Source organism: Mauremys mutica, chromosome 2 (genome assembly GCF_020497125.1).
Source record: "Mauremys mutica isolate MM-2020 ecotype Southern chromosome 2, ASM2049712v1, whole genome shotgun sequence".
NCBI classification, from domain to species: Eukaryota; Metazoa; Chordata; order Testudines; family Geoemydidae; genus Mauremys; species Mauremys mutica.
Window position 1 is genome coordinate 108212599 of NC_059073.1, and position 12470 is coordinate 108225068.

Genomic DNA, 12470 nt, shown 5'->3' on the forward strand with positions numbered 1-12470 from the left:
GAGGAACACAACCACTACCCCCTCTCCCACTTCCTTCCCAGACCCTGAAGACCCAGGGAGGAGGCCTCCCTGTTCTCCTTGAAGGCAGCAGTGGTAAAGAGGTACTGCTAGGGCTGCTGAGGGGAAAGAGGACATAGAACTAAGGGTCCCCCTGAGCCCCTTGTATTTAAGCTTCCCAGCAAACTGACAGTGTTCATTCCACAGCCACTTCTCCATGAACTGAAATCTGCAGGTTTGGCACCCCTCTGCTCACATCACCCCTGGGATTATGGCCCTGACCCAAGCTTGCAGATGTGGGATAATCACCATTACAGTTTCCCTTCCTTTCACCCCACACTGGCTTTAATGGTTGTCTGCTGCAGACAGAGCTCTGTTGCTTGCACGCACCTTTTAAAACCCATTGTTGTCACACCAACACTTCCATTTTGTGTCTTTCAAATAGTTAGAGCAGGGGACTGGGAAACCAGGCTTCTGGGCATTACGCCCAGCTTTGTCTTGGTCATGCCATAGCACTGCCCTGTGCCTCAGTGTCCCTGTCTGTAAAATGGGAAGAACAATAATATTTGTCCACCTTTGAAAGGGGGTTGGCTCCCTGGAGGAAAAGTCAACCTGACTGTTAGCCTAAGTGCAGTTTTAAGCAGGATGCCTCTGAATCAATATCCCACTAGCAGGTTTTGAAAACCCGGGTCTCTGAGGGCTTTATAGCTTGCTTGTTTCTCTTGGGCGGGACCAACTCCCCACCTTTGCGGAGCTGGGAATCTGCATCCACATCTGCTGCTTATTATCGACATTATTTTTAAACACCTGCTTTAGGGCATGAAATACCCTCCCCCGGCCTACACTGCCCAGAGACCCTCCCCCTTCCCACCCCTCCGCTTCTTGCACCGCGAACCCACCCACCCGCGCTTATTGCACGGCCCTGAGGCCGGTCTGGGCGGGAGCGTGACACGCTACTGCGCGAGCCCGGGGCAGGTTCCATCTCCGGCTCCCAGCGCCCCGCCCCCCGCCCCTACTCTGGTCCCCCGGGGCTCTCCCCGGGAACTCCCGGCAAGGGCTGGGCTGACTGTGCAACCTACAGCGCGCGCCCCCCGCCTGCCTGGCCCGCGGCTGGGATACGGCGCTAGGGGGCGTCTCCGGGCGGTGCTGCTGCGTTAGCATCAGCTGCTGCTGCTGCTGCTGGAAGGTGAACGGAGGAACAGGCGTTGCTGTCTTGCTCCTGCTCCTGCAGCCGCCGCGCTGGGGATCCGGGCAGCAGCAGCAGCTCCCTGATTGAGCAGCAGGAAGAAGACATTAGGCATCTTGGCCTAGTGCCTGGCTACCGCCCCCCCGGCCCTTCCCTCCAGCGCACACGCCTCTCCTCCTGGTTGGCTTCCGTTCGATCGATGGGGCAGTGAAGGATGCTGCCAGGCCCCAGGGAAGCGACAGCAGCAGCATCTCCATCAGCAATCTCAGGTACGGTCATCATACCTGCCCCGCTTGCCTATAGGTGCTGCCGAGCGAGTTAACTCTATATGCAACGCATGCCTCGCAGATGGCTGTTATAGATACAACAAAGGATGCTTTAGATGCTAGCACTTGTTTGAGCTTTGGAGCTGATGTGTTCAGTGTTGTTTGGGTCAGCGTCGGTGTGTGCAATAAGTACCGCATGCTGCATAAGCTAATTGTTGCATAGATCAGTTATTTATTTGAAAGGGTTAGGAAACTATGGAATTTCCCATCCCCATCCCCCTCTGGCTGTAGACATTCAATAACTTCCCAGCCAGAGAATGGATGTTCTCCCCTGTTATATAGATATTGCCTGGAAATGTGCATTACTTTAAATATATTATGACAACCAGTTTATATTGATTGAGAGCTTTAAGTGATTTTATGGTCTGCACCCTCCAAGAATTTCACAAATGTATACTGGTCTAGATCTTGAAAACCAAGACTAATTGGCTGCACTTGTGCATCTCACAGCAACAAGGAAGGAAGGAAATTTATGCTCCTTAGCAATATGTTTTCACTCTCTACTCTTAGGAAAATACCTCTCCTCCTGCTGAATTAGCACACAGCAATATAATGCCTATGTGTAAAGAAATACTGGACAAAATGGTTTTATTATATGACTGTAAGGGTCATTTGAAAAAATAAAGGAAATGCTACAGCAATTGCTCAGTGTTGGAAATAAAACATTACTATAATGTATGTGCAAATGTGTGCCACCTGTTGGACTAGGAAGAAAAACAATTAATATGGCTTCACTGCTGTAGTGAAGACATTTCTTTTCAATTTCCACTTAGGTTAAAAAGGGTCAAAAATGGAAAAGTCTCTTCCAAATGTTGCTTTGGAAGTATGCAGATGTGATGGAGCTGAGAAATCTCATTACTGCAAATGGAAATTAGTAATTTGCTACTGAAGTGTGTGCTTTTGTTGTAAATATGTATTCATGTTAAGGTGAGCACTTATATATTTGCTAAGTGAAATGTTTTATCCCAGTTCAATCTAAGAAAAAAATCATTATCAATAATTTCATTACTAGCAGAGTTTGGGTGCTGTGTAAATAGTAAGTGCTTTACAAATACAAAAAAACATTTTTCTGCCCCAAAGAGCAGTCTCTAAATCAACAACCTATGGATGAAAAGGTGAGTTGGAAATTAAATGCAACACAAGCCTATTTTTTTTCTTCTTCTCCCAATCCATGTGTGTGTGTGCATTATTTGTATTAAAGTAGTGCTGACTAGGTCTCTTCTACTACATGCTTTACAAACACAGATTTTATATATATATATATATATATAGTCCCAGTCCCAGTCCCAGTCCCAGTCCCCGTCCCCGTCCTGAAGAATTTACAATGATAGCCATTTGTGGATTAAGCTCTCCAAGATGTACAGCATCTAGTACAAGAGGCCTGACCTGGAGCAGCATAACTGTAATCCATATAATAAAAATCCAGGATTGTTACTCCGTGTGTCACTCTGGAGCCTATGATGTCTGTACAGTCAGCGTGAAGCGATGGAAACAACTACAAGCATGGTTGAGAGCAGCTTTTGTTCTGAACATCACCAGGCTGAACCATCGCTTTGATTCACCATCATTGACAGTCCAACTTTTAAGTTCTCAGCCATTTTGATTTTATGAATTACCCCATGCGTTTTTCAGCTACAGTAAGGCATGTATCTATGCATGCCCAGAGTCCTAGACCATTGTGATTGGTTAAATTACCTCTGATATCACAAGTGTTGTTCTGCAGCTAATTTATATGCAACCATTTCATTGGGTGTATGAGAGACAGCCCAGATGATGGATAACCTGGCCCAGCTGCCACACCCATGTATCCAAATGCCACCTACACAAATCTCCCAGCACAAGCCCCCCCAGACACAAGTCAACACATGCAGCAGGCGCAATAACCCAATACATCCCTCTGAAGCCTAGAAGGTCTGTACAGTCAGAGTTAATCAATGGAAATAGCTACAAGCATAGAGGACAACTCGTTGTGTTTAGAATATCACCGTGATTCAATCATCATTGAGATTCGTGGTCTGTTACTGTCCAGTTTTAAGTTCTCAGCCATTTTTGGCTTTTTTACACAACTTTATGAATTACACCTGTGCAACAGCATGGGCTTTCAGCTACTAGCACAAAGTGTGTATATATATATATATATACTAGCACAAATATATTCCGCTTGTTTGCATAATGCCCATTCATTTTTATTAGCTTTTTCATTTGGGGGGGTTGACGATTCAGTGGATATTCCATAATTTTTGACCTGCCTCAGGACAATTGTAATCTCTTATCAACTTTGTACCACACTCATCTTTCATACTCAATAGTCCCTGTAAAAAGGGATAGATTAATTTAGTAGCTTAGACAATGTGTGCAGAACTGCACACCTCACAAAGGATGGGAGATGGGGCAAATTGTGTGAAAGGGTGGTGCAAGTGAGAGGAATAGAGTATACACACAAAGCCCTGGGGTTATGTGTTACCCCTGAGTGCAAAGGAAAGGATGACATAGTAAGGCCCTAATTCTACACCATTAAAGTCAATGGGAGCTTTGCCATAGACTTCAGTGAGTGTAGGATCAATCCTAAAAGGGGAATAGCCTAAGGAACAAGAGTGTGTTCTGGAAAGCACCCTTGCAGTTTATCCTTCCCTACCCTCTCCCAAAAACGAGTGCTGGACACACAAGCAGTGAATAAAGCAACAGCCACTGGATGTTCTCATTTCCACAGGGAAAATTACTGGATGCAATTCTGTCTTCTCTGTTGGTTGTGTGTGGTTCCCTAATCAACTGTGTGGGATGCATGTCTGCTGGTGACTTTATCAGTGCTACTGTGTGTGTCTTACTATTGCTATGTATCCAGTGGAACTCTCGTCATGCATGGCCTCTCTCACATCGGGGAGAGTGGCTATCCATTTGGATAATGTGACAGGAACAGTTGGTTATGCTGGGCATTGCTGCTGGTTTCGTCGCATGTTTGCTGCATGGGCATTGCTTATAGAATGTTATTTTCTGAAGGTATGTAACTTTACGTGGTGCGGTTGATTGTTTTGGTATTGTTACTACAGTAACTCCTCACTTAAAGTCATCCTGGTTAACATTGTTTCGTTGTAATGTTGCTGATCAATTAGGGAACATGCTAATTTAAAGTTGTGTGATGCTCCCTTATAACATCATTTGGCAGCTGCCTGCTTTGTCCACTGCTTGCAGGAAGAGCAGCCTGTTGCAGCTAGCTGATGGGGGCTTGGAACCAGGCTGGACCGGCAGCCCCCCATCAGCTCCCCACTCCCTTAAGTTCCCTGTGTAGCAGCCGCCCAGCAGGCTACCAATTGCCAGTAGTTCAGCTGTCCCTCCCCGCACTGCCATGTGCTGCTCCTGCCCTCTGCCTTGGAGCTGCTCCTGGGAGCCTCCTGCTTGCTGTGCAGGGGAGGGGGGAAGGAAAGGGGCTAATGTCAGGGTGTCCCCCTCCCCCGCTTACCCCCTCTCCATATAGAGCAGGGAGGGAACAAGACAGGGCTCAGGACAGAGAGAGCTTGCTGGCCTCCGCTGTGGTCTCAACTTCCTGATTTTTTTTAAAGGCAGTGTACTTAGAGTGGTGTCAGCATACTTAAAGGGGCAATGTGCATTTCTCTCTCTCTCCCCCACACACAGAGTGTGTGTCTCTTTGTCTCTGTCTGCCATGCTATCTCCCTTTCCTCTAGTTAGGCTGCCTTGTAGAGTGTGAGTCTACATTAGCAACAATGTGTTAACCCTAGAGGGCTCAGCCGAATGCTAGTTCATCATTTAGCAGTAAGGCATTCCCTGGGAAATATCCCACCCTCTGACTTCACCACTTCAACCAAGCTTCACAATCATCATTGCTGTGTACAGTATTAAATTATTTGTTTAAAACTTACACACACACACACACACACACACACACACACACAGAGTATATGTAATTTTATATATATATATATAAGGATACAATGTATATTAACTCCTCGCTTAACATTGTAGTTGTGTTCCTGAAAAATGCAACTTTAAGCGAAACGATGTTAAGCGAATCCAATTTCCCCATAAGTATTAATGTAAATGGGGGGGGTTAGGTTTCAGGGAAATTTTTTTCACCAGACAAAAAGCTATTTTATAAAAAAATTTTTACATGTGGGGCACATCTTCTTTTGCCATGCTGTGTTGCTTATTGATAGTGGATGGTGCTTTATGTATGGCTGTCAATCAAGCCCTGGTCACCATGGATATCTTCATGTCCTCTGTCTTATCCACTTGATCACGTTTATTATAGTTTTGCAGCCTTTTGGTAAACTGCAAAATGTCCTAAGACCAGCAAGCTCTATGCCAATGGCCTACCCCTCTATTAACTGCACATGATGTGATTTACTCTTTCAGGCAATCTGATCGTGGAACACATTGCATATAACATTTTCCATACTGTGTTTCATGTTCCAGATTTGGGATGATGGGGAATACTGTCCATTTTAGCCTTGAAAAACTGTCAGAAAATTTACTACCACAGGCATGAGAGATACTTCTCTAGCCTTTCCCAGGATAACTGGTGATAATGAATATCATAGTGATATTTTACTTACTTGTAACAAAGAGAAACAAAAGATATGTGCCCTGGTTGAGTGGGCGAATAAACTTTTTTTGCCAAGGTAATGTATCTAATCTCTCTCCCTCCGTCCATACACAAACTCAGACTCAGAGCTCGAAAGGTATGTGTGAAATCCAGCTGAGACAGGAGTCATGTCTAAAAGCAGCTTCAGGGTATGGCTACACTTACAAATCTGTAGGGAACTATAAGGCTGGTGGAATAAGTATGTATGTCTGAGGGCTTGGCTACACTTACAAATTTGCAGCGCTGCAGCAGGGTGTGAAAACACACCCTCTCCAGCGCTGCAAATTGCGGCGCTGCAAAGCGCCAGTGTGGTCAAAGCCCCAGCGCTGGGAACGCGCCAGCGCTGTCCGTGATTCCCCACAGGGGCGCTGGCGCTTTGACTACACTTAGCGCTTCAAAGCGCTGCCGCGGCAGCGCTTTGAAGCGCTAAGTGTAGTCACAGCCTAAGTAACAGGATTTTGTTTTTGCTGGCAATGCCCTGCAATATCAAAGCAATCCTGTACTGAGACTTTTCTCCTCCAGATCATTTGACTCAATCTCCATCATTAGATAGATGGTCCATATTTTTAGCGTCAAATATAATTTAAAGCTATGCGGGCAATAATACGTAATCTTACCTTAGTCACATGAGCCCGTCTCAGCCAATCAGACTGTGACTAGCCATTGAAGGCTATAATAAATATGTACTTATGTAACTTCAGAGTCTGTATTTTACAACATGAATCCTTCAGTGCACTCCCTTAATATAAAAAGTTGATCGATTCCCTAAAATTAGGACTATTCATTAGTTGACAGATGCATATGGCTTTGAATACCAGAAAATGGTTGCTCGTATTTGTTGAGCAAGCTATATTTTGTTTGACGTTGTCAAATAATAAAAATGACATAAAACATCTTATGTTCATAAAAAGGAGAACCTCACTTTTATATTTAAAACGAGGTAATTGCCAGAAAACTTCTGCAGTAAAACTGAAATTTTAATGTGAAGTATTTCATATGTAAACCCCATCAATGTTTGTAGTATTATTGCTAATACCATTTTAAAGTAAAAGCCAGAATGTTCTTGAATTGCTGACACTGCAAACTGAACCAGAAAATAGTGATCACAAATCCAAAAAGCAAACAGCTCTATCTCTCAGGCTAAAATGTTTTAAAGTGTGTGATTTTTTTGGATGCCTCAATTTTGGGGCACTCGCCCTCTGATTTTCTGGGTGCTCAGCACTTCTGCAAATCAGGGTCTAGAAGTCTCAAATGGGGTGCTCACAAACGCAGGCATCCAAAATAGGTGACCACTCTTGAACATTTTGGTCTTGACAGGTAATGGAGTGTCAGTCAAAAAGTAGGTTGCAGATAAATAGTTGATTGGTATGATGCTTCCTCAATGTGCCCAGGACTGTGAGTCACCTTATCACTCACCTGCCTTTGATGAGAGGAAGTTTTGCTTGGGCTGAACTGGGTGTGAGCTCCATGATACCAGCAGTCAGTTGGCTTTCACCCTAACAGTCTCCTCAGGGCTCTGCCAGACCTTACTTTGCTTTGCATGTTAACAATAGGCACAACCAAATCCCCAAATTCCTCCATGATGTCTGGACACTCACAGAATTTACCAGATAAGCTGTCTCCAAAGGAATAGTGAGCACACCAGCTTCTACGAGTCAAATGAGGATCAGCTCCAATATAACATCACAGCAGGGAGATATATTTATAGTGAAAACAATCATCAGTTTATTATCAAAGGCTAAGATTTGAGAGATAGGAAGGATAGAAATGGAAACAGAAATGGTTACATATAAAACAAAAATTAGAACGCTGTTCCTGGAGTCTAAACTTAACTTTAACAGAATAAACCTTTGTCTAATGTAGTTTCTCTCATTTAAAGCAATCTCCAAGTGTCTCCAACTAACATGGCTGGGATCCCCGTTTAATGAATGCAGAAATTGCTGTTGTGTTTGCTTCCTCAGTGAAGGATCAAGATGTGTTGTTTTGTCTTCTCCTTGTATCCCCCAAAGTTCATTGTTTTGTCCCCAGAGTCAGGATGGTTTATTCGTTGGTGTGCTGGCTCCATGTTGCCTTTACATCCTCATGTTGACATCGTCATGGTCTTCCATTATGTTGGCTTACAATACCTATTTTACCTGTGACCCGAGGCAGACAGGTGAATATTCATCTTTTGTCTAGTCAAAACCTGCTTGACAACCCTGCTTTGATTCAGACTTTAAAACGCATTTTCCGGTGTACATACACACAACTCCTTAAATAACATCCGTCCATACATCTCATAACAATTAGGATCAGTCTGACATTATAAGTTTTTATTAGAGACTTTTCTGGACCCTCTTTGAATATCTACCATGAAAACAATGTGTTAGATGTGGTTAGTTTGTCAGACCTGTCAGAAGATACAGTTACAGATCAGTGAATCCTTTGCCACTTGGCATTGGGGGGTTCTTTAGGTCACAATCAGACATCATATAACAGTATTGCCAGCCCTAAGTGTTCAAATGAGTTGGGCTCCAAAAATCATGACATCAGCTTAAAAATCATGGGTGAAATCCTGTCCTGTTGAAGTTGAATGGGACCAGGATTTCATCCCCTGAGATTTTATTTTTAAGATGTTAAGTATTGGATTCTTTTTATTTGCCTTCTAGCTTTTGAGTCTTTAAGATGTATGTTTTCAAACTTTTCCCCTCAGCCATGAAGACTAGAAACTTTCTTCTTTTTCTTTCTTTCTTTTTTGAATGAAGGCTAAAATTCTGACATGATCACTTGATTTCAGGAAATAGGACTTTAAGAAAAATGGCAAAAATCATCAGATTCGTGATCAAATCGTGAGAGTTGGCATAACTGAGTAACTTGTTTTTATTACTTAATTGTAAAAATATGATCTTAGCTGCAACTTAGTCTGTGTCCCTGAGTGAAGTTTTGATTGTATTTAATAAAAACTCCTGTAAACCATTTTGATAATATAAAAGCACACCAAAAGAAGTACAAAAATACTCTAAACTAATCTGATCAGAGGTAGTCGTATTTTTAATATATAATATATGCAATATGTAAATATATATATTAAATATATCTATTAAAACACTACTTAGTTCAGTGTTTAATATATTGTAGTAATGACGAAGCCAAGTCAGTCAGTCTGTTCCCGTGGAGCGCCCCCAACGGGGCTGTCCACGTTTATTTATTATAGTTGGTTACATAAATCATTTTATTATACGCATGTACAAACTCAAGCCAACGGCTCGCCCCCTCTCCTGATAGGTGCTTTACGCACTGTGTACTCCAGAGATACACTCCCAGTCAGCGCTTAATCAGTGTGTCTCCTGACCGGAGTGTGGGGGGGTGGTGGGAACTACTTTCGCCACTCTAAATATTGGGGGCGGCATTCCTACCCCCTTAGTATTTAAGAAGTATAACGTTCCTACAATATATAATATATGTAAATATATATATATTTTTTCTCTTTAATTTAGTGTTCATGAAAGGTATCAGTCTTGGAGACTGATACTTTCTGTTCATGCACAGGATGGGAAGCAGCAGTGCAAACTTCCCTTGCCCTGTCCCACAAATGTGTCCCAATATGACCTGCAAGACCTATGATATGAAAGGGTAGTTCACTCTCCATCCTCATTTAGACTTTGGCTTCTATGCTGAGGGAGGCAGCCAGTTGTGGCTATTGGTTTTTGTGATGAGGACCCATCCACTAGGAATTGGACCGAGACCATGTCCATGCAGCCTCATCACAGAGACCACTGATCAGCCATCAGACAGTCATGGCTTACAGCACTGCAAATATGAGCTGGATTCATACCAAGATCAACCAAGAGGCTGTCTGGCCCATTAGCAACCCCTTGAAACCTGTTTTTTTTTCCTCTCTTTAGTTTGCTATTGACAGTACATTTTGAAAATTGACAACTGTATTCCCCTTTATAATGGATATTCAGCAATGATACAGAGAACTAATAGGAGATACCATTTTCATACAAAAATCAAGAATGTGTGGAAACCAAAAGATCTGTTGATCACAGTCTCAGCTGATCACAACAATCCATCAGTTTTTGTCCTCAGGTGCCTCCCTTCTAAGATTAGGATTTATGCCAAGTGAGGATTCAAAATGCTTTGGCATCTTTGAGTCTTATATTGATGCATTTATTGAGTTCAGCTTATTTTTACCACATTGCATGAAGTGCTCTGGCATGTGCATACACTAAGTGCTGTGCAAATGATATCTGTATTGCAATTTAAGTGGCAGTAATCCTGAATGATTTCGACTTGTTTCCAGTCATTATATATGTCACAATGTGGTGTAAATTCTGGCGCTGACAATGGCACTTTAATTTTTCATCAGGGCAATTACACCTTTCATTGATACATTTTTTTTTTAACTGTAAACTGTTCTTGGTACTGCATAACCTTTAAAGTGTCTCATTATTAGGAATTCCTTTGTTGTTCGCTGTATCTGCAGAAATCATAACAAAGTCATTTGTTACTCAGGTAGCTATCATACCTGCTTAAGTATTGTACAGTAAAATGACCCTTTAAATGAATCATTACTTTTCTGCTTTAGCTGTGTTACTTGCATTGGATAGCAATGATGAGTGTTTGGGCATATCACACAGACAAGTGACCTGCAGTCCTTCAGTACAACGTAATAGGGTATTTTTAACTGGGTAGTTTGGGTTTTTTTTCCATAATTTTTTTTTGTAGGAGTTCTGAATTTGACTGACAATATTGACTAGAATTAGGCTATAATAACCTACAGCAGTTATTAAACAAGGCATACAGAACTTCATACAAATTGAACAGACAAAGGATCAGAATAAACCTTTGTCTAATGTAGTTTCTCTCATTTAAAGCAATCTCCAAGTGTCTCCAACCAACATGGCTGGGATCCCCCTTTCATGAATGTAGAAAACGCTGTTCTGTTTGCTTCCTCAGTGAAGGATCAAGATGTGTTGTTTTGTCTTCTCCTTGTATCCCCCAAAGTTCATCGTTTTCAACCTGATTTGCATAGGTTTTGAGCACCAGTAAATCTCATTGTCTTCAACAGCAGTTGTGGATAGTTTGAAAATTAGCTCCTTTATTTAGATGCTTAATATTAGACACCTAAGTTTGGAAATGTTTACCACTGTTACACCATCCTTTGGCATTAGAATTATGCCTGCTTTTGTCCCGGATAGTTTCCTTATGATACTAGTGATGAGTGCTGCTGTCATGGTTGTTTCCCCTTCTCTTCTGTGGTAGTCAGAGATGCCAGGGGTTACTGTAATGGTACAATTGGTGGAGAAGTTCTACTTGGGATAACCCTTTTTTGAAGGATTATTTACTGCTGTATTTAATGGAAAGATTCAGTTTAAAAAATTGTTGTTTAAAAAAAAATCAGGACAGTCTAAATAAGTAGGAGGTTTCATTTACTGTATCTTCCTGTTTTGGGGAAGGGACATCATCAACATGAAATCTGACTAGTTTAAAAAAAAAGTTTCAGATATTACTTCTACCTGTTCTTCTGGCCTTATAACCCAAAGGATGCAGGGTTCCTGGCAGTGGAAAATCTTCCCTGTGGTGGTGATTACTCCTGGAGGAATTCTGTATCCCTGCATGTGCACAGAATTCATGTCCCCTGCAGATTTCTTTGCTTCCCCACAGAAAAATGACTTCTGATAGGGAAGCAAAGAGAAGCCACAAAAGCGGTCATGTGCCCCTCCCCGGCAGCGCAGGCAGGTTGGTTCAGGCACCTTGGGCAGCCAGTAGAGACGTAAATTACTGCTGGAGCTGAGGGGGCAGGGCACTTGTGTGTGCGTGAGAGAGGGAGACACTTTCCCTCTCGCTTGGTATTGTGGCATGCTTGGTGTAGAGGAGTAGGACTTTGAGGTGTTTGTGAGGAGGTAGGCGTGGGGCAGGCTCTTTCCCCTCAGGCAGAGCAGAATGTAGCAGTCTGCCTGCTTAGTGAATTGTTCCCATTGTCTTTGTGAATTCCTGCAGGAGTATAAAATAGGTGTAAAAGTTTTAAGGCTCCTTTACATTGCCAGAGTGGTGTAAAGGACAGAATGGCCTTATACATGCTTATGGTGCTTTACTGATTAGAACTGGTCTAAATTTTTGACTGAAAAAAATCCTATCAAAATGTGCTCTGTGAACTGTTTGCTACTGACTTTTCTGGAGATGGTCAGTAGCTAATATAAATTGTGAGTTTTATTCCCCATCCCTCACTTGCTCTTCAGTTGCCTATGATGTAACCCTGAGCATATGGCTACATATATTTGTTGACTAATAACTAGAAATAAAGGGTCAAATCTAGCTGCATTACTATTGGGCAAGAGGGTTTGGGGATTTTCCCCAGTATTCCCCACTCCCATTCTCC

The 12470-nt window shown here is 42.6% G+C and overlaps 1 protein-coding gene across 5 annotated transcripts in view; it reads left to right on the plus strand.

The window, feature by feature from the left end:
* The first annotated feature begins 875 nt into the window (after window positions 1-875).
* Window positions 876-12470, plus strand: part of KIAA0319 (KIAA0319 ortholog) — a 79932-nt gene continuing 68337 nt past the window's right edge. For 2 of the 5 annotated variants that reach the window (XM_045002898.1, XM_045002903.1), the window contains exon 1: window positions 877-1452. The gene's annotated coding sequence lies outside the window, so the exon portion shown is untranslated. Of the gene's footprint in view, window positions 1453-11924; window positions 11995-12470 lie in introns of those variants that run through there. The other 3 variants (XM_045002901.1, XM_045002902.1, XM_045002899.1) reach the window with 3 other exon arrangements.